Here is a 25,822-nt window from a genome sequence, read left to right as displayed (position 1 = left end):
TGAGTATGCCAATCCGTTCCTTCAAGTTCTTCCCCTTCTCATGAGGGTTGCCATGGCAGCACGTCCTGAGTCTTTGTCCACATACACGCGGATAGCAGCGCTGCGAATGGGTATTTTGTATTAACTCTTAACCCCTTTGGAGTTGCCACGGCAGCACATCCTGAGTCTTTGTTACATGCTTCCACATATACGTCATCCGCGACGCGTCTTCCGCGAAGTCACGTGACTCTAACTCGATCACGTGAGAGGATCGGGTTTGCTTTGTAACCGCGCGTACAGCGAAGTAGCACTGCAGTGCGGCAACGTTAGACGAATAAGCAAGTCTGGCGATCTTACCTTGTCTTGTGTCTTGGATCAAGTTTGCTTGGTACACGGCTTCAGGTAATATGTTACTTAGTCTGTTCGAGCATTTATGGCTCTACCCAGAATGCTGTAGCACCTCCAATGCTTTTAGATTTTCGTATGACCGCAGTTTGCTTTTTCTATTTTTGACTTACTGTCATTTAACTATGTGTCGTGGAATTACATCCAACGCCTGACAAAACCCTATTAGTCATTGACAATGGTTTCTTGTCGTGATTTTTTCGATTTTTTCTTTTTCATTAAATTTGTTGAACAATAAAAGTGTTGATTGGGCTCTCTTCTTTTTTCATTCAGAGATGGGTTTCATATAGAGGCCATTGTGATTGATTCAATGGGACAGACAAACTTTGTTCAGAAAAGTGTCAACACTTCTTCTTATACCTCTTCAATATCTGGACCATCTGGGTAAGATTAATCATGGATGATTGGGTGACTTGGACTTTGACTTTGGTTTCTTAGTTAGGGTAGAGTTTCCTAATAGCATGATACTTCATTATAGATTGAAGTCCCAAGCCTAATAATCCGCCACGCAGGTAATTCCTATCTGGACGCTGCCAGGTTTTATGACGACGACTCCAGCCCATTACATTCGAAGCTACGATGTGCTTCTGACTGCCTGTGCAAAGGTTCGTTTTTAGCTTAGAAATAGGTTATTATGCTTTTTTCATCCATAGTAAAATATATGGCCTATGGCAACTGTGAGTTTTCATTCATGCCTATTCTATCACTAATGATATATCTGACTTCCGTAACTATATAATGTTTAATCCAGTCAACTCTGTATGCCATGATCTATGGGCATTTTGCACTGAGACACTAATTTCTTGACGGTTGCACTTCCCGTCAGACACCCAGGGTCTGCTCCAAATACACAGATTTGGGGTGGGAGCAGGCTTTTATCCCAATATCGTGATTGTTGTGAAATTATGTTTTATATACAGATAGTTTTAAGGTATCTATACCATCCCTATAGGAAACCAATGTCTTGTTTTCCTTTCTTTTTAGAAAGTTATTCTGTCATCTCCTGATGAAGACGTAACCAAAATAATGTTAAGACGTCGAAACCGGTAGAGAATATTAGGGATGAGGCTGCTTCTGAAGACCTTTGGGGCCGACCTCAATTGTTGACCACTTATAAGATTCTCTGTGGCCATGTGCTCTGTTTTGCACAAACCTTTGTGTATAATAATGAATTTGTTGATGAATTGTTTCCTATAAATTTGCAATAGATTTTTATCTTGTATTTTTATCTTGTACCTATTGATGTCGGGTATGAGTGGTTTAATGCATGAAGAATGAGTGGGTATGAATGGTTGGATGAGGGTTTAGTATGTATTGGATGAAATTGTTGAAACTTCTGTGATCTTAAAAATCTTTTTCCTGCTATGTGAAATTATTGCCTGAGTGCTGATTATATCGTGATTTAATTCACAAAAATAATAAATGTATCTAGTATAATAAAATCCTGGATACTACTTTTTTGAAATTGAAGCCTCTGGATTTTCTTTCCGAGATCAAATGCAATACATTTGGAACCTTTGCTTGCCAAAATTAGACAATCCTCTCGGATCCAAAGGACCTACCTACACTGTCTACCCAAATACAGTCCTTCACAAGCCCTTTGCTCATCTACATCCAACCTTCTGCGAGTGAGCCCGTTCTCCAAGCAGAGATTTGGAGGGAGAGCCTTATCCTCAGCAGGTGCCTCCCTCTGGAATAGCCTCCCTGCCACCCTCTGTCTTGAGCCTGATCTTCTTAGGTTACGGAAACTCTTCAAGTCCTTCCTCTTCTCCTCTTCCTTCTCTTTCCCTCTACTCTGCTAACCTAGTTTTCTGCTCTTCCCCTCTGTACCTCCTCTTCCTTACAGCTTGCTGACTGGCCGCCTGGTGTAACTCAGAGTCTCATAGGTCCCTGGCAACCCCGCCAGTCCTCTTTCGCACTTGCCTCAGGGCCCTACATCCCACCCACACTAACTGCACTTCAGAAATAACCCAAGAGAGTGTCTCTCTCTGCACTCACCCCTATCTCCACTGACCGGGTGCACTTGTACCTCCCACTCTCTGTGACCGTCTGTGCACTTGCACGATCCGTATGCACTGTGCCTGAAGAGCGTTTGTCTGTTCTCCCTTGTCTTCACCCCTTAATTGCACTGGTAAAACTGCAGAATCGCTGTCAGGCCTATCTGCTGTATCTCAAACTGGTAAATGTATTTTACGCACTTACTCTGCCTGTGCAGACTATCATCGTCTCAGAATTTCAAGAGCTCTGAGCTTCCGTTTTCTTTTCCCCATGTTCCCAATCTCCTTGAGCGCTCTGAAACACTTTCTTGTGTATAGGCGCTTTATAAATAAACAATACCATACCATTCTGTTTGGGGGTGACAATCATAAAATGATGGCTTAAAAGGCCGACATGCTATTTACAGTTGCCGATCCGGTAATGTCCCTGCAGGCGGTTATGGAGGAGCTAGAGGAATTTGGCAGGGTAGCAGGTCTAAAAATGAATAACACTATATCTGAAATACTTAGTCTGGCTCTAACTCCAGACGAGGTGGCTCCGGTGACTGTAAAAACAGAATTCGCATGGGCTAACAGCAAAATTAAACTGTTGGGAGTGCACTTGACAAGTATGTTACAGTTGTTATTCAACGATAATTCCCCCCCCTCCTTCTTGAAGATCTTGGGCGGTTGCTCTCTAAATGGGGGCAACTTTTGGTCTCATGGCTAGGGCGTATTAATGCAGTGAAAATGTTGGTGTTACCTAAGGTGCAGTATCTTTTTCAGGCTCTTCTTATACCTATACTGAAATCATTCTTTCGCAAATTACAGGGGTTGATCTCTAAATTTATTTGGAACAATAAGACACCACAGATAGCACTGAAAACTCTAATGACTCCCACGACTAGAGGAGGCCTGGGTCTCCCTAATTTCTTTAAATATTACAGGCCACCCATTTAAGGGTGATACAGGACTGGTTGGCCATAGAGACAGAAAGAAAGTGGGTCTTAATGGAAAGGGCAATCTGTGGACCCCAAATAGCAGATCTTCTGAGGCTTGCTAAGTTAGACGGCCCCTACAATATGCATACTAGCCAAATTAAACGCCTGGTTGAAAACATGTGGGCTACAGCTTTATCGGACTTTAGAGTGTACTTTAGGGCAGCCCAGTTGAAGGTCCTTCGGGACTGGCAAAAAAACGACCAGCGAAAGGTATGGAGGTCCATGGATAGGGCGGTTCTGGGGGAGGATCTCGAAGGAGTCTTGTGGAAGCCGAAGCAGGACAGGCCACCCTGAATGTACTGCAGTGCAATCTTGGCCTTGGTGGCCCGTACCTGGGATTAGGCGGTGCAGCAGGCCCACTTAACAACGCCCCCATCCCCCTACACCATTATTCACTAATCCGCAGTTCACCCGGGTCTGCTTACTATTGCCTTCCAAGCCTGGCACCAGGGGGGATGTAGAATGTTGCGGGATATGTTTGGGGGGAGGAGGGCCGGTAAAGCAATTTGAGCAGTGCAAGACAGACTTCAATTTTGGTGAAAATTAAAGGTTCTGTTACTGCCAACATCGGCACTGGCTTAGCCATCCCACCCTTAAGCATGCGGCGACCCGACAGTTGTCCCCCTTTGAAACTTATATCAGTAGGGAATCGGGGGACTAGCACTTGATCTCAGCCCTATATAGGCACATGAAGGCAGGAGAGGACCCAGAACTGCGGTCCTACATGAAGAATTGGGAGCTAGCTACTGGGTCTCCAATCGAAGATAGTGACTGGTGCTGGCTATGGAAGCAAATTCCTAAGTTAACAAAATCCCTTCAGGTAAGGGAGATGTGGCTGAAGCTGCTTACCCAGTGGCACTCCCGCCAAACTTCACAAAATGTTCCCTGGCGCCTCCCCCCTTTTTTGGAGGCAATGTGGAGCAGTGGGCACGTGGCAGCACATATGGTGGGAGTGCCCGAAAACTGAGAACTACTGGGCTGGGATCTGGCTCGCACTCAACCAAGTTTTGGGTCTGGACCAAAGGAGTAGCAAGGGTCTTGCGATACTGGGCATAGGGGGTTCTCTGACCGCTATCAAATCCAAGGCGGGCCGCAAGCTTTATGTAATAATGATGATGGCAGCGGCAATGGTACTAGCTCGTCGATGGAAAGCAAAAGACCCCCCGCAGGACCACAAATGGGTGGCAAAGCTATGGACCTTGTTGGCAATGGAGTGGCTCACGTACTCTATTCAAGGGGAGCATCTATGATTCAGGGCGAACTGGGCTTCTCTACTGGCTTATCTGGTTGATGGTCCAAGGCAGCGTTGGTGCCCCCGAAGCATGAGGCTATTGGGGATAATAACAGATGAGCCCGGCGAAGTTGACTCTTAATGGGGCATCCCTAGGGTGGCCAGCCCACCCTTTGGAATGCAAAAGGGGGCAGGAGGGGAGATTTCTGCAACTGAGTGGCGCATTCGCACTGGGCTTCTTGAGTTCTTGGGTGGGAATTGGGGTTTCTTTTGTTCCTTGTTGGTTCTGTTTATTTGAAATGTCAATACAAATTTATGTGAAAAAAAAAACAGAAGACCCAATGGTATAATGAATCACTAAAAGTCCTGAAAAGAGATTACTGTAAGAAAGAAAAGCTATGGCTAAAGACAAACTCGTGCAGACCGTTTAGAGGCAAAAACAGCTCTGAATGCTTACAAAAATAGTATTTCAGCTAAAGCTTCATATTTTCAAAAACAGATTGACCTTGCTCAGAACAGACTTAAAGCTCTGTTCACAATTGTTAAAAATGTTGCCTTTCTCACCCGAACTAAAGAGATAAAGGGGCACTAAGCTAGATTCTATGAAACACTGTATACGTCACAGGGTCCAAAGCCCCAGCCTCAGAGGGACTTCTTGGGGGACTTGCCCCTCCCCCAACTCTCCCGGGAAACCGGGGAGGACCTGGGACGGGCTATCACGGAAGACGACGAGAGAGTAGTCATAATGTCACTCCCCTGCAATAAGGCCCCGGGCCCAGATGGTTATCCAGCTTCTTTTTACAAAACTTTTTCCCACATATTGACCCTACATCTCACGCAGCTGTTCAACACGTTTGGGACTATGGGACGCATTAGCCAATCGATGGAGGAGGCCAAAATTACACTCATGCATAAGGCAGGAAAAGACCCGTAAGAATGTTCTTCCTATAGACCCATCGCTCTCATAAATACAGATGCGAAAATTTACACTAAAATATTAGCAAAGCGGTTCGAAGGGCACCTCCCTACACTGATTCATCAAGATCAGACAGGGTTCGTAATGGGGAGGTAGACAGCTGACAACATCAGGCGGGTGGCCCATCTGGTAGAGAAAATGCAGAAGACGCCCATTCCGGCGATTCTCCTAGCCTTGGACGACGAGAAGGCGTTTGATCAGGTGGAGTGGTCGTTCTTGTTTCAAGTCATGGAGAAGATAAGCCTGGGTGTTGAATTCATCAGAATATAGTTCAGGCGAATTATAAAAAACCCACCTCATGCATCCTAGTAAATGGAGCGATGTCATACCCAATTAAGTTAAGGTGTGGAACTAAGCAGGGGTGCCTTCTCTCCCCTTTGCTTTACGCAATATACCTGGAGCCCCTTCTTCTGGCGATACGGGCGGGGGGGGCCGAGGACATTCAGGGCATACCATTTGGGCAGTGTTAGCACAAGGTGGCGGTGTTCGCAGACGATATGCTGCTTACTTTGATCCGGTGGAGTCAATAAAGGCGAGCATGGAGCTCCTGTCCAAGTTTGGGGAAATATCAGGCTTGCGAGTAAACTTGCAAAAGTCAGACCTCATGAATGTATCTCTGAGGGGCAGTGAGGCAGTGGCACTGAAGGCGATATCCCTGTTTAAGTAGAGCTCGGGAGGGATACAATATCTGGGGATCAGGGTCACCCCCTCCCTGGCAGGATGGTACGGGGCAAACTATGCCCCCATGTTGACGGCTATTAAAAAAAGACCTCAGGAAGTGGAGTGCTCTTAGGATATCCTGGCTGAGAAGGTGGTCAGCACTCAAAATGGTGGTTCTCCCCCATTTGCTTCATCTATTCCAGGTCATCCCGTTGCCCGTCCCGGCGAGCTTTTTCAGGGAATTAGATATGGCAGTTAAGGACTTCATTTGGGAGGGCAAGAGGACGTGCTCGGCCAGACGGTTACTGTCAGCGTCTAAGGGGGAGGATGGATTGGCCCTACCAAACTTCTGCCGATATTATGAAGCCGCGCAACTCAGGGTAATCGGGGAATGATTCTCGGAGGGATATAGTAAACAGTGGGTAGAAATGGACAGAGCGGTGGCCCGTCACCAACTGGGGAGGTTCTTTGGCTTCTGCGTCGTTTGCGGCCACCTCACTTGTACATGAGCGCTATAACAAAGGGGTTGGTGGAAGTCTGGGCGGGGTGGTGGAGAAGCTGGGGATCACAACGTTCCCGTCGCCGTTCACCCCATCTTCAACAATGGCGACTTTACCCCGGGGATGGAGAAAGGGGCATTCATGAATTGGGAGAGAGGGGAATGTAGGTCTATCAGAGATGTGTCCTGTGGTCAAAGCGTGAAAACATTTGAAGAGTGCAAGCAGGATTTTGGGTTGGGGGCGAAGGGGAACGGCACAGATATTTTCAGATTAGACATTGGGTGATGTCAACGGAAGTAAGAAGGGCAGCCACTCGCGACACGGCGCAGTTCGAACAGTATCTCCTGACACATGAGGGGTCCAGAGGGTTAATCTCGGACCTCTACAGACTCTTGGAGTGCGCTGGCCCAACAGCGAACTGGGCTTACATGAGCAGATGGGAGCAGCTCTTGGGAGGCAGAATGGAAAGGGAGGACTGGGAGAGGCTGTAGAGGGAGTCTAGTTGGCACTACACTCCAGCATGCCTGGTGGGAATGCCCAAAAATCAGACCCTTCTGGAGGGACATCTTACGGGCACAAGACCGGGCTTTCGGGGAGGGAGCCAGTCAAGACCCCCAGGAGATTCTAATGAGGAGGCGAGAAGTGGGGGGAAGGGAGAGGATAGGGCGAACCAAGGCAAAAGTCATTTTCACGTTGGCAGGGATGGCTCTCATTACACAGAGGTGGAAGGGCCCCATGATTCCAATGGAGCAGGACTGGCTGAGAAAGATGTGGGAACTTGCATCGATGGAATGGGCTACTTACGCCGTCAATAACAACCTTGGGAATTTTTCATCAGATTGGAGAGAGACTTTGGCCTACTTAAAAGAGGATTTCGGGGAGCAGTGGTGCCCTCAAAGGCTCAAACTGTTGGGCCGCTACGGCTGATTTTCCGGAAGGGAAAGGGGTGGACACGAGGGATTAGTGGCGCTATGGCAGAAGATTGGGGGTTGGTGAGAGGGGTTCAGTTTTGGTGTGTTTTTACCATGTAATAAAAACAATAAAAAGAAGTTAAAAAAAACATATGTTGCCTTTCCGGCATGTGCCATCTCCCATCGCTCTCCTTAACTTTGGCAAATAAATGTAATGTCTGTTTTACCTATAAAATCTATCAGATTAGGATTGAAATTGACTCGAGTCTCTTATTCAACAAGTGGCCATGTCAAATAAAGAAACGACTCTTATAGACGTCTTGACATGCCCTGTGTTCATACTCTTCCCCCATGGAGCTGGAAATAGTAGCCAATTTTATGCTTAAGTTCAAGCCTACCAATTATAATTATGACCATATTCCTGCATATCTAGTAAAACAACATGTTACGGCCAAATTGGGCCCATTTTGTCCGTTATAAATACCTTTTTAACTCGGGGGTATTTTTCAACTGACCTAAAAAATCTCATACTTGACACCTCTCTTGAAGAAAACCACACTGGACCATACAGTTCTCTCCAACTTTCGTCCGATTGCAGGCCTTTGCTGGCCATCACAAATTCTGGAAATCATCATCACGATGCACGATGCAGAATTTTCTGGAAGAACAATGGATCCTGTATATATATATCAATCAGGATTTAGGCCAGGACACGGGACTGGGACTGCACTCATCTCAGTCTGGGATGAGATTTTGAATGCTACCTATGAGAGTGACATTAGCATGCCGGTCATGCTGGACCTATTGGAAGCCTTAGACACAGTTGACTTTGAGATTCTTGTCTCAAGGCTTTCCACAGTGGCCCAGGTGTCGAAGGAATCATTGACTTGGTTTACTTTTTTAACCAATCAAACACAGCAGGTCAAGTTGGGCCCACGCACCGCCCTACCGGTTAATGTAGAGTGCTCCAGGGCTCTCCTCTGTCCCCTTTATTATTTAATGTCTACATGTGTCCATTGTTGGATTTTTTTTCTCCACAGTTTGACCTCCACTAGCATTCATATGCTGACGACACACAAATCTACATCTGGCTAAAAGAACCCGTGGAAGCAATGGACAGAGTATTATCTTGTGCCAGTAAAATAAAAAGTTGGATGTTGTAAAACAAACTCCAACTAAACTTGTCAAACTGAGGTCACGGAAATTGGGGTCTAAGAAGAAGCTGGCTAACACCTTACAGTGTGTTTTCTGCCCAGCGCTCTTTGAGGTTCCAACATCGTTTTCATCCAAGATTAAAAACCTTGGATGTATCAGGCAAATTTAAACTGCAACCAGCAGGTAATGAAACTGTTAAAGCGGTCTATTTTCTCCTGAAATTGCTGAAGCCCTTGCTACCACTCCTCTCAGACAAAGATTGCTCGTTAGTAGCCGGTACACTAGTTCATTCTAGGTTAGACTACTGTAATGCTTTGCTCATGGTAATTCCAAAATGTCAAATGCAGCGTTTACAGGTTGATCAAAATGCAGCCGTTAGGCTGGTTTATTCACTGCTGAAACGCTCAGCCATTTCTCTGTTTCAGAGAAACTTTCATTGGTTATCGGTACAGCAGAGGGTCCTATTTAAGACCCTCTGCCTAATATTTAAATGTGTGCATGGGTTGCACCCCCACTATCCTTGCTCAAAGATCATTATCTATTATCTAGATCGTAGACTCCAATCCTCAGGACAACATCTTTTGATGGTTCCATCATTGAGATCCGGCTCATGGGGCGATAGACACTTTTCCTGTGCAGGCACCTGAGCCTGGAATTCTCTGGCATACAACCTTAGGAAATTTGACTCCCTGTGTGCATTCAGGAACAAGCTGAACTGAAACCAAAAAAGTGATGGGTGGAAGGTTTTGAATAAATCAAAGCCACTGGCAATGCTCTGGGCAACCTTCCACACCACTGTTTATTAGCCTGTCTGCGCCATTGCAGAAGGGGTCCAACCATATGCAAATCAGTCAGGTACTGCCACCAATGGGAGCAGCCCTGCCCAACTGCTAGGCTACTTCCCCTCTGCATGGAAATACAAGCAACCCCAGACATGTTTTGGCCTTGTTGGGCCTCCTCAGTGAGGTGCAGCTTGGTTTCCTATGGCGCAGCGAGCAAGCTGAAGACTTTTCTTTTTGAATAATTGTCCCCCCCCCCCAGTACCTGGCTTCCTGTTCTCATTGTTTATATCATCTGCGCCCAGATGGAATTGTTTGCTTGGCTCCAATGGATCTGTGCTCTATGAATCCCAAAATCAATCAATCAAATCAAGGAATAGGGTGGGGCTCTTCAATTTGAACACATTAGGCCAGTGTTGTGACCTGCCTGCTAAATGTGTTTGTGTCAAGAACCCAAATACCCACCAGGGTGTGCTATGATGGGCTGGATAATTTCAGAAGGCTGACCAGTAGATGAAGAGTTCTTCCCCCGTTCTACCTCACTGCTGTTCAAATAAAAGACAGACAGAGAGATCGAGCAGGTGGAAGAGGAGACCACCCAAATCACTGTCTGCAGGAAACAAAAACAGTCACCCAATTGACTCAAGAGGCAAGAAACAGAACAACTTGGATGACTCGTAGAAGACCCACTGTATAGTTTCTGGAATAGTGCAGGTCAGTCTTGGGTGTAGCTGGTATGTCTCCTGGAGCCAGAATTGGTTCTAAAAGAGATACCAGTAGATCAGAACTAAATACAACAAAGGCTATAGGATGAACAGGTAAGCATAACTCTATAGGATTAAGGCAGAAAGATATACAGACAGAGCTCTTACCAATTCCTGCTGTAGATGGGGACTGAAGCGTTCTTGATTATTCCAATTGTTCCAACAGAAGGATGGGATCCGGTATCCAAGGAAACTATTACCGACGGCACGCGGAAGCCTACTAGTTCCCCAAGCAGACCTATCCCGACGGCACGAGGACGCCTATGGTGCTTGCAGCATAGCGTCTCTAGTCCTAGCGCCAAGTGAACCCCTGATGAGGAAGCAACAGAAAACACAATCCTTTAAACACTCCAGATCAGATAGATGCTTGTAGAAGATCCAGACGCAAAGCAGAAGGAATCTGTTATGAAATCCGGGTCTGGCAATAGTACGGGCAGAGACAGTACAGAAGGATTAGGCAAATGGAGTCCAATGAGCAATCCGGGTCTGGTAATTGTGCGGGCGGTGGCAGAACAGAAGGATTAGGCAGGCGAAGTCCAAGTAGCAATCCGGGTCTGGCAACCAGTATTGTGTGCAGCAGAACGTGGTATAACTAGAGGAAGAGGAGGGAGCAAGGTATGGGAGTACTGGGAAGGGACCAGAGGGGGAAGGGCTGGGAGACTAGCCCAACGAACAATAACGGGTAAACAGGGAACTAAGGAAGCAACAGACGAAACAAAGTCCAAAATCAGGAAACATCAGACCCACGAGCGGAGAGTAGAACGATGGTAGTAGGTCCCAGAAACGTAGACAAAAGAGGCCGGCCGCGAAGTGAGGACAAAGCGAAGCGGGTCCAAACTTCAATCGGAAGCGCTGAGAAAAGGTAGGAGATAGCTAGAAGTCAATGAACGAGTCATGTGACAGTGCGACTCGTGATTGGAGGACGTCTTCCGGACCTACGGCAGGACGTAGCCCGTATCCTTTGTTTCCATGGGGCTATTCCAGGTACGCAGCGTGTATCTGTACGCGTTCCTCGTTTCCATGGCAACCTATATTGCGCCAGGAACAGGGAACGCAGCTGGAGCTGTGAACGCGGCAAACAAAATTTCTGTTTGGCACGGGGCTTATTACGGGAAATGGCATTAGCACGAGGTAGATTCCTGACAGTTTGTTTACAATTTGGTTGAGTGTTATCACATTTGCAAGCTAGTGAAGGAGTTTGGATTTTTCTCCTTGGCATAATGAATCCTATGCCCACTTCACCCTGCCCTCTCACATCTTCCCCGAAAAGCGACAGGAAACAGTTTACGAGGCCACCCACACTCAAGCAATCCCGATTCCTCTTATATTGATACATAAACAAATTGTCAAAATAACAATCTTTGCACTACCATGCCCACTCTATAGTGTTCCACTGCATTCTCTGTAGTATTGCATTATACGGCACATTATAAAATGTTAAATAAAATAAAGACAGACCACAATATTAACCCAGTGATTTCATTGCAACATATTAATTGAAATGAAATTCACTGTCCATTCAAAAATGGAAAAAAACAGATGGTTGGTTTGGGAAAGGGGCTATTGAGTGTACAGAGGTGAAGGAGGGTAGGGGATTGTGGTGTGTCCCCTGCATTTTGCATGTGAAATTAATTCAAAATTTGGTAAAAGAAAAATGGAAGTAAAATAAAACACACAGAACCAAACACAGCGGCCATATTTTAGGAGGGTATGTTAAGGTATGTTTGATTGCTGGTGAGCAGCGGCGCAATAGTGGCTTGATAGATGGTGCGGAGATTGAAAGAAAGTCATAGGACGTTGAACCCTGTTAATCGATGGAGCTGCTTTTCTTAAGAATTGAAGTGGTTCCAACGAGGATCCCTTCAACTTTTGTGCAAATATAAATGATTGGGATGGGCACAGGAGATAAGATTACAGAGCTTTGCAACAAGCTTCTCCGATAAAGTTTAAGGAACTTGGTACCTGAGGTATGGTCAAGTGTGGATTTTGGTTCTGTCATAAATGAAAGGTCAATTGTGGACCAGGCACAGACAACGCATGCGTTTTACCCAGTCCACAAATCCTTTGCGCGCACCTAAGAAAGGTCGTAATGGAAGTCGCTTTGCGCCTATATTTATAGTCCTTATAAACCTCAGGTTGAACTTCGAGAAGCAGGGGAACTGCACGCAGAAAAGGATTAGAAAACAATATAGCAATTTTGGCGGAGGTCTGTGTGTGGGAATAAGGGGGATTTCAGGGGTAGTTTACAAGAATAGTAAAGGAGGTGTTGGGCCAAGGGGATGCAGTACTTTCGGGGGACGGGGCGGGACTAATGTAACAATGAAAAGAGATGGATGAAAGTCTACCACCCCATACGGAAAGTGAAAAACCATATGCAAATCTGTCTTTACACCACCCCAAAAGGCTACTCCACGCCAAACTACTAGTCGGACCCCTTCTGCACGAGACCACAAGCCACTCCAGACATGTTTCAGACACATTGGGTGTGGACATTGCTTTTTAGCCTGGATTCCTTATACATGCTTTCCGCTTCTCTGGTGGCTCAGCATGCTGAAAAACCATGGTTTCACCGGTCGGCCCGAGCAATGTCAGGTTTATGACCGATTCAAACCCCTCCATGCTTCCCTCTTCAGGGTTGTTAAACTTGAGGGGTGGTGGAAAGATCTTCATGAAGAAAATATCCCACTGCTTGTTGATGGCAGATATGGGGTTGCTGAACCATCCTTAACTAGCAGAAACCAAAGTTAAATCTGTGCAGTCCGAATAAATCTCACTGCACTAATATGCTAAAATAGGCCCTTGGCAGGTGCATGGGGAGTCGAGTCCGAGCAGTGTCGAGCAGCATCTGTGCTCGGTGTTCTTTATGGTACTGGAGTTTCTAACTTATCGTTTTAAAGTCAACTTCAACGAAAAACCGCACCAAGCACTGGGGCCCAGCTCTGAAATAACAGCATTGAGCAGAATGCTACACACATCCGAAATAAATAGAGTGCAACTCTTTGCGTTCCCATTTTTTAGTTTTGGTCCAAAAATGTTGGTATGGCTATGAGGGCATTGAGATGCGGAAATGGTACGCAGGTGTCTTTTGGTGGCAAAGTTTTGGCTTGCAGGTCTTGTGTGCCATCAAGTGGGCTGTGAAGACGGCACTACTAGTTGGCGCTTTCGTGCAACCTAGTGAGGTGATAGTTTTGGTCATATGTGGCCCCCAGCATTAACAAGAGTTTGGCTCCTGCGTGGCACTTTAGCACCAGAGGAAGTACATACTAAAAGGCACAGAGACTGTGGCTAGTGAGCCTGGGCGTGCAGAGACGCCTGCACTTCCCTTTGGTGCTGCTCAAGCTTCCCCCTTCCCAGCCTAGGACCCGGAAGGAGGTGTGCGTTGATAAATACATTCCCTTCAGCAAAGCCATTACAGAGGGCCCTGTCGGCACTTGTTTTCCATGGATTTAGTAGACGGTTCTGTATGCAGTCCACTGCCCTGAGAAATTGACATTGAAAGTTTCCGTCCTCCCTTTTTTCTAAACTTTTGGGCGCTCATTCTTCTGTTCACAGTTCCATGTAGTTGGTTGTGCTGTTGCTTTTCTTTATTATATGCGAGTTGGTCTTCACCATAACTTAAACCTATGTAAAACGAGTTCCCAAGATGAATGAGTAGTTGGTCTTAACTTCACACAAGAAGAGAGGTTCGCACTCTTTTGATGCCGTCTGATATGCCAGCTGACCTTCAGTGGCTATAATGCCCACAACTCCTGCACTCGAAATCCTATCGCAGTCTAGGAGTATTTGAAGGGAAGCCAACCCCCGTTTCATTGGCGTGCAGCCAAATTTGCCTTTCTCGAGGTAATTATAGAGTTTTTATTCATTCATCAGGTTAACCATGTTCTCTGTGGGTTTACAAACTATGAAAACAGTGCATAGGAAGGAACTCGCCTATCGCATAGGCCATTCACTGGGGGTAATGTGATAAATAATTGAGTAAGGCAGGCCGACTATGGATGCTATTTATTGTTAATTCCTTGGTAGGAAATGTATTGTACAAAATATAACTGGACTGCCTTAAATGTGCCGAATTAGAGGCACTATATCCCACCTTCCCTTAAAGGGGAGGCTGCAAACAGTATAGGATTACTTGTATTTGTATACCATGGAGTGGTGGTGTGAAGAGCAAACCTGGCCTTTTCCCCAGTGGCCAATACCAGCTAAGCCAATCATACAGGGCAAACCTGGGCAATTGTATAAACCCCCCAAGAGACATCAAACACAGCGCTACGATCAGCTGCCATTTCACGGTCCTGGTCAATAGCTGCACGCAAGGCTCCTCTTTGGGCACAAATGCCTCTAGGCTCTCCACGCAGGGCTCCCCCTCACCCCCCAAATCTGCAAGAGCACCTGAATACTATGCTAACCGCAGCAGAGGGCGATATACACCTCACTTACATAACCCTTAAACCAGTTTCAGACAGCTAATACCTTAAACGTGACGCGTACATGCAGTCACCCACCAGTCCAGAGAGGAGACTGGTCACAACTTTTCCCTTCCCAAAATACATCTCTTTATGCTAATAGGTATTAAAACAAAAAGCCCTCAATTCTGTTCGTTTCGTCATAAAAGGGGGACTTTGCGACGCTGATAGCAGTTTTCATTTAAGGAACAGACAGTAGTTTGCTTTGCAGGTCATTAAATGAAGTAACTTCTCCCACTTAACGGTGGTAGGGTGGCCAGGCGATGCCACCCTGCTGCGGCCACTATAAGCGTTACATGATGGCTTTGTATAACGCCGAGCGTGTGTGAACACCAAACGCAGGGGCACAGAGTGCCCGGAGTCTGTTCCACCGCATCACAATCTGTCCAGTAACAATTTACAAGTTTGTGTCTCTCCTTTAAAGCCATAGCATTGCAACGTGCAGGCGTCCATCGAACTAGACTTTTCCATACCTTTGTGTACAATTGCAAGACAACGCTGTATAGCCCCCCCTCCCCCACCCCCCAACATATATGCACTCATTGCTTAAACTAAAAGCGCCAACAACCAACAAGAGTGTAAAAAATAAGTGAACCCGCTATATGTAACGTGCCGCCGTTAACTCAGACGGACGTTAGTCCACTGAATGCCCGTGTCTTGCACGCAAGGATTCCGGGGCTCAGCGTGTATTGCGTTTAACATATATATATATATTCTGCAAACATCCATGCATGACTATATACCAGGCACAGAAGAACTAACACGCTATTACGTGCAGCAGGTTCTTTTTGCGCCTATACATATCTAGACATGTGCTGTTCTTTCAAGGGTGTCACGCACCTGTTACTCACCAATCCTTATTGGCCGCGAGAACCGGCCCAAGTTCCATGGCGTAAAGGTGATTTGGGGAGTCCTAACCCAAGGTGGAGATAAAAGATTCAGGAGGCAGAAGGCACTAGCTCGGCTGAGAATAAGCCAGACGTTGCCTCTGCAGGGAGCAGACAGCCAGTCAAGCAAGAGGTCATGTGCTGGGAGGCCAAAAATAAATAGCTATGCAGGACGGCGGCGAGCCAAGGATCCGGAGGAGGATGCATAGCCCGCGCTGCCGCATTTGCGCTAATGACCCCGCCCATCGAAGAAGCTACTATCCTCGAATGATCAAGACAGCTACCAGGGCACGCGCATCCGTTTAGCGAGTAGGAATAGGTCATCTACAAGCCCATCAGAATCGCAACAGAATGCATTCAGCTTGGATTTCTGACCTGTTCTTCTCTACCGTTCAATGGGCCTAGTTAGAAGTTTGGCGGTAAATGGAAAAAACTGGTGGTCGGGAATTACAAGCAGTTTTTTTTCCTCCCAGTGCTCTCGATTTCGTTTTGCAAACCACTATGCAGGCTTTGCCTTTAAAGAACATGGAAGAATGACCCCTATGGGCAGGGGTGGTGCTAGGTCTGTAAAAGATTTGGGGCTACGCTAACGTTGGGACTGTCGCGACTCGGCGCTAGCTAACCTTTTGGTTGTAGCCCCTTAGATTCTATCCGGGGCTACAAACAAAAGACATGGGGCTATAGCCCTCTCACTCCCCCCTCCACCCCCAACAACACCTCTGTCTACGGGTAGTTTCTCCGTTCCCCCAATGAACGGGGACTAACCACAACTCCTAAGTGGGTGGAAATTCCCGTTACCACTGGTGGAAACTGGCCTTCCGTTTGAAGGAAATAGCAATGCCAACCACGTCGCCCACAGTGTTGATCTCCACACATAAGCAATAGCACCTGGACTATGTTTAAACTTACAATCCTTATTACTAGTTGTGCTTTACAGTAAAATAAATGGCATTTTGGAGGCCTGTCTGTTCTACAGCTCAGCACAATTATTGGTTTGAGCACGGTTAAGAAAGAGGGTTCTTTCGTTCCTTTCCCTCCATTGATATTATTGGACTCCTCCCCTTCCCCATTGCCTCCCCCCTGACACACCTTTTTGCTCTGGCTCACACCGTGTCCTGACTTTTGGGGGCACGTAAAGTCTTTTTGCTTACATTTCTTTGCTCGAATCATCTCTTTTGGGGGCACTCAGCCCTTTGGTTACCAGGGCAGGGGGACCCTATCACCTTTGCAAGACTCCTTTGTTTGACTGCAGCATACATCAGCTTACAAGGATGTGTTGACGGGGTGATATGGAACCCTTTGTCTTTTGGGACATTGTTACATTAAAGTGGTATCTAGGGAGGGCTGTTGGCAGCAGAATAATTCCTATTTTTTTCCATTTTAGTAATGCACACAGAAGGGCTTTACAGCATAATGCCATAGCCACACATTTGTTGCCCAGTTCTTTGGCCATCTTGTCCTTTGGCCTTTTTCCTACCCTCAAAAGTCAGGAGATGCCATAAATGTTAAGTTCTTTCCCAGGCAAAGAAGCTGCAAGATAGTGCACTTGGAGCTTTGCGTTTCCTGGATATTTCCTAGATAATTGTAGTTCTGCTCATGCAGGGATTTTTAACTGTATGGTTGAAAAGAAAATGATTTTTCTTTTATCTCCTTTGTGCTTCTATATTTTGTGAAAAGTTCAATGAACTAATCAAAATAAATAAAAATAAATAAAAAACCATCTGCATGCGCAGCCTGCCCAGATGTTTGGGTTGGGACTACCTTGACCCAATCTGCATTCCAGCCAGGATACCTATATTGCAGAGCAGATGTGGGGCGAGAGGCTGTGCATGATTGGACAGCCCCAATGATGCAGACCTTAGCCATTGGTGAAGTGGTGCAGCCCCCAGCTCGAGCATGAAATACAAGGAGGTGTCCTGCAGCTGTTCCCAAGAACAGCAAAGACGCTGAACCACCATTTCCTCCAGCAAATTCACGGTGTAGCCCTGCCCTTCTGCGAAATTCCACAGAAGACCACTGTCAGTGCTTCAACACTTAGGCTGGCAGGACAACTAGTCCGGACCCCTGCAGAAGGAGCCTGTTGCTGGAAGCCTTCTAAACAGACCTGGAACCATCCTGTGGGCTGATCACCTTCGTCCAAGGCATCTCTTCTTCAATCACCATACAGAGTTGCAGCTTGGAACTCTGCAGGCCGTCGATCTATGACCTAAAACTAACCATAATGCAGCTACTGCTCTCGTGCATGAAAAGAGATCTTCGTGGAGCGGTGTCTTCTTCGTTGCCGCGAGCATTGCCTGCCACCCACTGGTCTGAGTGAGCCACATCTCTGTCATCATGGAATCTGCAGTGGCTACTGTCCTGAGGTGCTTGGGCCATCCTGCTTGAAGACATGTAGAACTGTCTCATCAGAGCAGATCTGCTTGCTAGCCAGACTCAGTTCAGAAGCCGAAATCAGCCACTGCACCCCAGCCCTACAAACCCCAGCAACCGGACCAACTGCTGAAGTAAGTAGGTCCAGTGTTTCTGAGGCCTCGAGAAGTGGACCGTCAGAAAATCAGAGTTTGAGGGGAAGCTGGTATATCAGTTTCCTCCACCCCCTCCTACCAGAGGGATTGCATGGGCATAATGTCCACTCCCCAACTCTCCTTTGCCGGGGCATGAAGGGTGGGAGTTTTGGCTATGGACCCCCCTGTAGGGTAAACCCTAATGATTGGGAGAATACCTCAAAACTGCTTTACCTACCTTCAATCCTTTAAAGTGCATTTCACCAGGAACGGTTACTCACCTCTTGCCTTTGCCACTAATTATTCTGTGATGTTTAAAACTTCAAACTCCCTCGGCAGATCATCCTGGAAATTAGTTCTTTTTGAGGCACAAGGCGTGGCAGTGAAGGTCTTCTTAAGTTATATGCGTTTTATAATTATCAGGCAAGATATGTTTTTATTGCATGGGACACTTTCTTCACTTTACTGCCTAGTTTTACTTGTTTCAATATTCTTGAACATTTGCTACTGTTTTAAGTGTAAAGTACAGGTGATCTCACTGTGTGTTGGTGTATATGGTGGTTTAGGGATATACACTTTTGCTATACTTTGGATACTCAGATTTAAAGGTGTTATAAAATACTATTTTTGTACTGCTGTGTTGCTTGAGTTATTAGAGTACTCTATGTTGGGTTAATTGTACTACACCACCCGATAGCTCCTGCAGTCTACCTTAATGCCGAGCCAACTTAGCTTGATAGAGTTGGCTAGACCGTGATGTCAATTACCCTGTTCATCAACTAGTGTGACCTCTCAGAACCCTCCCACACAGCTGGTTCTGAAAATCCACCTTACCAATTGGTGCAATAAGCTGTTTCAGAATCAGGGAAGCCTCACTAGTGGGATCAACTATTTTGTGCTACCCAGAACTTTAAACACCAACATTTGAGAAAGTTGGAAGTGTGCACAGCAGAATCTGCTCAACACAATCTGTGCTGGGAAGGGATTGCATATCTCTGGTACTAAGAATGCGCTTGTGCAATACCTCATGGATCACCAGAATCCAGGAAATTAGGCCTCTCTTTTTTGACTATGGGAATTATGCTAGCACAATGCCTAATACAAGCCCCTGTAAGTTTTCCCCCAGATGGTGCAGTCTCCTTTCCCCATCTATCGCCATCTCTGATGTTGAAGCCTTTCTAGAACTAGATGAGGAGAAAGCTAGGATCCAAGAAATGGATCTTAAATATAACTTTGCACAGTTGGAAGGTAATGGCTTGGCGGACGGCAGGCAAAGAGAGGCATAGGAAATGGAGCATTGCAGCTGGAAAAAGAGAAGGATGGAAACTGAATTGGCTAGACTAGGCGAAGGCTGGGCTTCTAGTGAGAGCTCTGGGAATGGCAATGGTTTTTCCTCACATCCAGATTCCCAAGCAAACTGCTGGATGTACACAAAAAAGAATGACAATATTGAGTGGATGACTGCAATTGATTTGCCTGTGAAGTGCACTTATTGGCCCATAGCTGAGGAGGGTGGCAGGGGCCTTAAGTCAAGGTCAATTTTTCCTTTTACTGGACTGTGTGAGCTCAGAAACACCTCAATGGGCCTCATCCCGAGTTTGCAGGTCTGGAAATAAGGGTGACGGTATGCTCACTGGCACCCTCGTTTCCAGAATGGCAAAGTATGGGTTTGCCTGCCAGAGCTGCTGTTCCCAACATGTCTGTCCCTGTCAGGCACAGCGGTCACGGTAGGCAAAGCCGTCACGGAAGCAGCGGCATCATTAACAACGTTGCCGATTCTTCCATGTCCCCACTCCCATATAGTCTGTTGGGACTCTATGGGAATGGGGATTAACCTAATCAGGCACTGGTCATTTTTTACCAGTCCGGCGGCATCCCACCTGTAGCACCGGCAGGGTTACTGCCGGGCCTGTAATGAGGCCCAATGTGAGGAAGGTGATGAGGGAAGAGCGGTGGGAAAAGCATAAGGCTGGCGTAACATTATTGCACTTTGACAAGCATTTATACTCAAAATTTAATTTGGATAATTTTGTGTCAGAATATGAGCAACTTGCAAACTATAGGATTTCCCCAGAAGATACAGCTTTAAGAAATGATGAGCACTCATGGTCACCTCAAAACTCCCTGAATAAATGGAAGGCACGGATTTCATGAAACGTGTCATAATACCACCACATCGGTTTTTACATAGAGGGCTCTACACAAGCTGCTGAATGGGCTTCACTGCATACACCAGCTTGGATTCAAGTAGCAAAGTGGATACCTGGTTTGGCTGGACAGTCCTAAATCTTTATGTTGATGAAGGGAAACATTTTGTTCAGTGAAAACTTTTAAAATGTTTTTAAATACTTAGGTTTGTGCTCTAACCACTGTCCAAACTTGGATCCCACATATACATATATATACATATACATACTACAAAAAAAACTTTGTTAAAGGGACGTTATGGTTAAGTTACCCTATGAAAAACCTATGCCATTCTATACAAAAGCGTTGTAAAAAAGGACGTTATGATTACAAGTAAAATCTAAAAACCCCTGAAATTCGGGAGTTATGGTAGGCTAATCACCCATTTTTCCCATCAGCACTTTCCACTGCTACCACTACCACCCGAACATAAAAGATGCCACCACACATGTCATTGATGCTATCACTGACAACATCACATCTTTAGCGCAAACTCATTCATAACGGAAAGCTTTACTTCTTCACGGTCCCTGATGAGGCGGTGAAGTTCATCGAGTCGCAAATACCACTACGCAATCCAGATGGTGGCCTCGCCACCGATGAATAGCCTCAGCTCACCATGTTTGAAGACGCCCATTCTATCTGGTGATCCTCGATTTACAACGTGATGATGGCAACATCGCTCTCTACCCAGCAACTATGACTCCCTGCTACAAGCGACCTGGCCACCGACCACGCTCCAGAACTGGAGACACTCATCCTTTCTCCCCGGTGCCTATGACTGGCCGCTTGCCTTGAACTCTCCTGCATCCGCATCCTGTTTTTCTGGTAAACATATTAGCTCCAGGTAATAAGCACTGGATCCGCCCACCACAGAAACCTACCTTGGACAGCATCTACTGCCCGTTTCTATGTTTAAGATGCCGACCACACGGCAACAACGCACCTCACTGCAGTTGCAATGTTTTTGTTCATTTTCATTTGGTTGCCACTGCTTTTGGGCCCAGGTTGGACCAAGAAAGAGGTACACCCACGTTGGGTGCTGCCCACCGACCTATGTTCGAGAGGTGGCATTGGCTTAACCAGAGCCACCTGGGCTTGGAGAATTGTCGGCACCTGTATTGGGGGGGGGCAGTTACACTGCAAGTTGGGGGTGGGTAGTGAGGGTGGGAGGTGGCAAAGTTGGAAATTGGTTAAAGGAAAACGGCATGGAAGGAGGGTACATGATTGCAACGCATTATGTCTGTGCTACAGTTGAGTGCAAGATACTGAACGAGAATAGATATTACTGCTGGGATGTCCCATAATACGCCATCATGTCGCCTAACATCATGACGTGGAATGTTCGAGGGCTGAGTAACTACACCAAAGCCCGTAGGATAACTGCCTATGCCCAGAGGCACAGAGTCAAAATACTCCTCCTTCAAGAAACACATGCCCTGGGGCGCCTAGCGACATGTCTTGCCCCAAACTGGGGTGTCAACAGATACTACACAAGATATTCTACCCAGTCCAAAGGAGTACTCACTCTAGTTCATAAATCAGTCCAATTCTCATTGCGCACCAGTCACATAGACCCTGAGGGCAGATATGTAATACTTCATTGTCTACTTGCTAATGCGGAATGCCTTCTCGTGAACACATATGCCCCTAATTTCGACGCTCCAGACTTCTTTGATGTAATCACCACCATTCTTGTGAAATACGTCGGGGTTCCAATCATATGGGGTGGTGATATGAATCTGATTTTGGACAATGAGCTCGACAGATCTGGGACTGCCCGAAGGGCCACCTCACGTGCAGCCAACAGATTACACACACACATGGACGTATTAGGTCTCAAAGATGTATGGAGAGTGCTCCACCCACAGGCGAGAGAACACACCTTTTACTCATCAGTACATGATAGCCTCTCTAGGATAAACCTGTTCCTCGTATCGAGCGGAATGGTGGGCAAGGTCGCAGATACAAAGATATTGCTGCGCACACTTTCGGCCCACTCCCCAGTAACGCTGCGAATCACATTGGGACATGACCAGCCCTCCCGCTCAGCCTGGCGATTCAAATCAGACACCCTCCAAGATATAGTTTTCAAAGCTGAAATCCTGGCCGATATCACCACCTTCTTTGAACGCAATAACAGACAGGATACATCGGATGGGGTCCAGTGGGAGGCATTCAAGGTCTTCATCAGAGGGATGTGCATCTCCAGGTAGGATAGGGGTCCTCAAAAGCATTAAAAAGCAGTTTACAGCAGTCTGAGGAGAAGCTAAAAGAACTTGAAAAGCAGTACACATCTGCCCCTTCCCCAACCATACTGGCACAAATTAAATCGGAACTCGAAACGTTCGAGGCCCACGCTCGGAGGGAGATACAATACCATGCCCGCCCATGGCAGCCCATAAATACGGTGAAGGGGACAGACCGGGGAGGACGATGTCTAGACTGGTCCGTGCGGAGGGTGGCAGAACCCGTATAGACTGCATCAAAGACATATCTGGTACCCTGCGCTGGTCTGATCAGCACATTGTTGAAACATTCACTGTGTCCTATACAACCCTATATGGCCCCCAACAAGAACACAGCCCACAAGATACAGATCTCCTGCTTGACCAAATCCCCATGACCCTTCTCTCCTGTGTTACCAGAGATCAGCTAGATGTTCCATTCACCTTAGACGAAATAACCGAAGCTATATCGAGCTGCCCGAAGGGCAAAGCACCCGGCCCAGACGGTCTCACTTCGGAGTTTTATCAGGAGCATATAGCCATCCTTGCACCCAGACTCCTCGAGGTCTTGAATGAATCACTCCGGCTGGCTATTCTACCCCAGTCTATGCACGAGGCCATCGTAACCGTGCTCCCCAAAAACGGGTAAGCCACTTGACGATTGCAGGTCCTACAGACCCATGTCTCTAATCAACACTGACACGAAAATCTTTGCCAAGGTCATTGCAAGCAGGTTCCTCCCCATAATGACCGACCTAGTCCACCCTGATCAGAGTGGATTAATTCCTGGTAGATCCACAGCCCTAACATTCGTCGTCTGTTCAATGTCATGTCCAGAATTGACCCCAACGCCAGTGCAGTAGCGGTCACCCTTGATGCCCAGAAGGCGTTCGACATGGTGTTGAGGCAATATATGTGGGTGGTACGCCACAAAATTGGAATCGGCACACAAATTATATCATATATCAAGCTACTATATACAGACCCTGTGGCCGAAGTCCTTATCAACTCCAAGGTTTCTCCCCCCTTCGCGCTCCACAGAGGTACCCGCCAAGGTTGTCCATTCTCCCCGATACTCTTTGCGCTTGCTATCGAACCCATGGCGGACAGCATCAGAGACAAACAAACACACACGAAAGGGAATACGCCTGCGAGACACTCTGGAGATAATCTCATTGTATGCGGACGACGTACTTCTCTATATCAGAGACCCGGCTGCTCTTTTAGGCCCCATCATACGTGACATAACGAAAATTGGCAAATTTTTGGGCTTCACTATAAATTACACTAAATCTGAAATCTTCCCGCTCACGGCAGCAACCTCCCAGCCAGAATGTGAATTTCCCCTCCGCTGGTCACCTGGGGGTATCAGATACCTCGGGGTTCAGGTATCCCTTACTAGACCCTCACTATTTGCAGACAACTACGTGGCCGCGGCGCAACTCGTGGAGGCCCGGCTGTCGAAGTGGCGCAACCTCACACTTTCCTTATCTGGCAGACTGTCCCTAATCAAAATGATAACTGTCCCTAAACTACTCTACATCTTCGTTAATGTGCCGATCTGGCCTGGGAGGCGATACTTCAGGGACCTACACACTACTTGCGCCCAATTTCTATGGCATGCTGGCGCGGTTCGTAAGCAGTGGCAACATATGACTCTTCTCTACGAGAAGGGTGGCTTCACTGCCCCGGACTTTGCCAAATACTGGACCGCCGCACAAGCTCAACACGCCTCACACTGGTATACATTCACGGATCCTCCTCCACATGTGAATCTTGAGAAACTAGCAAGTGAAGAAGTCAACACCCTCTCCCTCATCCTCCATCATGCATTCCACACTGATACCCCTGCCGATCCCGTAGCAGCTACCACCACTGTGTGGAAACGATTACTACAAGCACACCCTGGCCACCACCCGTACTACAAATGGCTGCCCATCTGGCAATTCCCGGGCCTTGGCCCTACTCACGACAAACTCCTTATGAAACACTGGCACGACCTGGGCTACCGAGCACTGTCCGACTTATACCCCGGATGGAAGTTCATTACCCCGCAGACATGGCAACTCGGGCACTCTGGCTCGGCACTGGAACTGCTGCAGTATTTCAGGTTGAGGGCAGCAATCCATGCCTGGTGGCCCTCCTATCCCGATGAACCCCCAGACTCGCCCGAAATCCATTACATAACTAACTCGGCAGGGGCCAGGGGCATAACATCCTCGCTATACAAAATGCTGATGGCTAACCCTGATGATGCGCCGCAGCCGGCGCGCGATATGTGGAGTGACAAACTGGGCTTACCCCTTTCAGATGCATTGTGGAGAAAGATGTGCATGCACACACGTAAGACCTCCCTAAATGCCAGATATAGATGCATGCAATATAAGCTCCTGAATAGCCTATACTACACGCTACACAGGGTGGGAAGGTTTGCACACGACCAGGCTCACACATGCCCTAGATGTAAATCCACAGATGCTGACCACATTCACATGTTCTGGTCTTGTGAAGCACTGGGCCCATACTGGAAAGCCAACATGGAAGCCCTCTCTGAGATAACAACTCACATCTCTCCCGCACCTCTGGCGGTCCTGTTCGGAGTATGGGACGAGCCCGAGGCTAGGAAGTCGTCTAAATTTCTGAATGTCGCTACTATGGTGGCCAAAAAATGCATTTTGCAGTGTTGGAAGCGCCGCTACCCCCCCAATCATTTGAGATGTGGCTAATGGCCCTCACTTGGACTCAAATGTGTGAGGAGGACTACATTAACACCCTCCCATTGACCTCTCGCCCCAAGAATGTATGGACCGAGTTTTGTAGTTATCTGAACAGCAAGGACGATATTTAACTTTTATCATCTCCCCCTCCAGGCGAAGTAAGCTCGATCATCCCGGAAACACACTAACATCATAAAATCTAAGACTCATCCCTCAACTGTTGTTCTCAAACATATGTAATGTCATTCATGCAACTGCGATATTATCTGTCCTGTGAACTGTGTTGTTTATCTGTTCTCTCTTCATGCCAATAAAGAAAAGTAAATAAACAAATTTAAAAAAGGCGTACCGTTGATTTCTTATGTACATGACGACACTTGTGAAGTATGAAAACACTACCACATGTAAAACACAAAGGTGTTTGTTCGTACGCAATGACCTTTCCATAAATGTGTGGAAAATACAGGGAATATGTTTGGTAAACATGTGCATACAGAAG

General features: G+C 46.8%; 1 protein-coding gene across 2 annotated transcripts in view; it reads right to left on the bottom strand.

Moving 5' to 3' along the window:
- Nucleotides 1-15,847, bottom strand: part of PHKG1 (phosphorylase kinase catalytic subunit gamma 1) — a 417,011-nt gene extending 401,164 nt beyond the window's left edge. Inside the window, exon 1 of one of the 2 annotated variants that reach the window (XM_069614874.1) lies at nt 15,652-15,847. The gene's annotated coding sequence lies outside the window, so the exon portion shown is untranslated. Of the gene's footprint in view, nt 1-15,640 lie in introns of both variants that reach the window. The other variant, XM_069614875.1, reaches the window with a different exon arrangement.
- Nucleotides 15,848-25,822: the final 9,975 nt, after the last annotated feature.

The sequence above is a fragment of the Ambystoma mexicanum genome, chromosome 9 (assembly GCF_040938575.1).
Source record: "Ambystoma mexicanum isolate Mex_15411 chromosome 9, UKY_AmexF1_1, whole genome shotgun sequence".
Classification (NCBI taxonomy): Eukaryota; Metazoa; Chordata; class Amphibia; order Caudata; family Ambystomatidae; genus Ambystoma; species Ambystoma mexicanum.
Note: the sequence above shows the minus strand (reverse complement) of the source record. Positions and strands in the feature narration are given on the sequence as shown.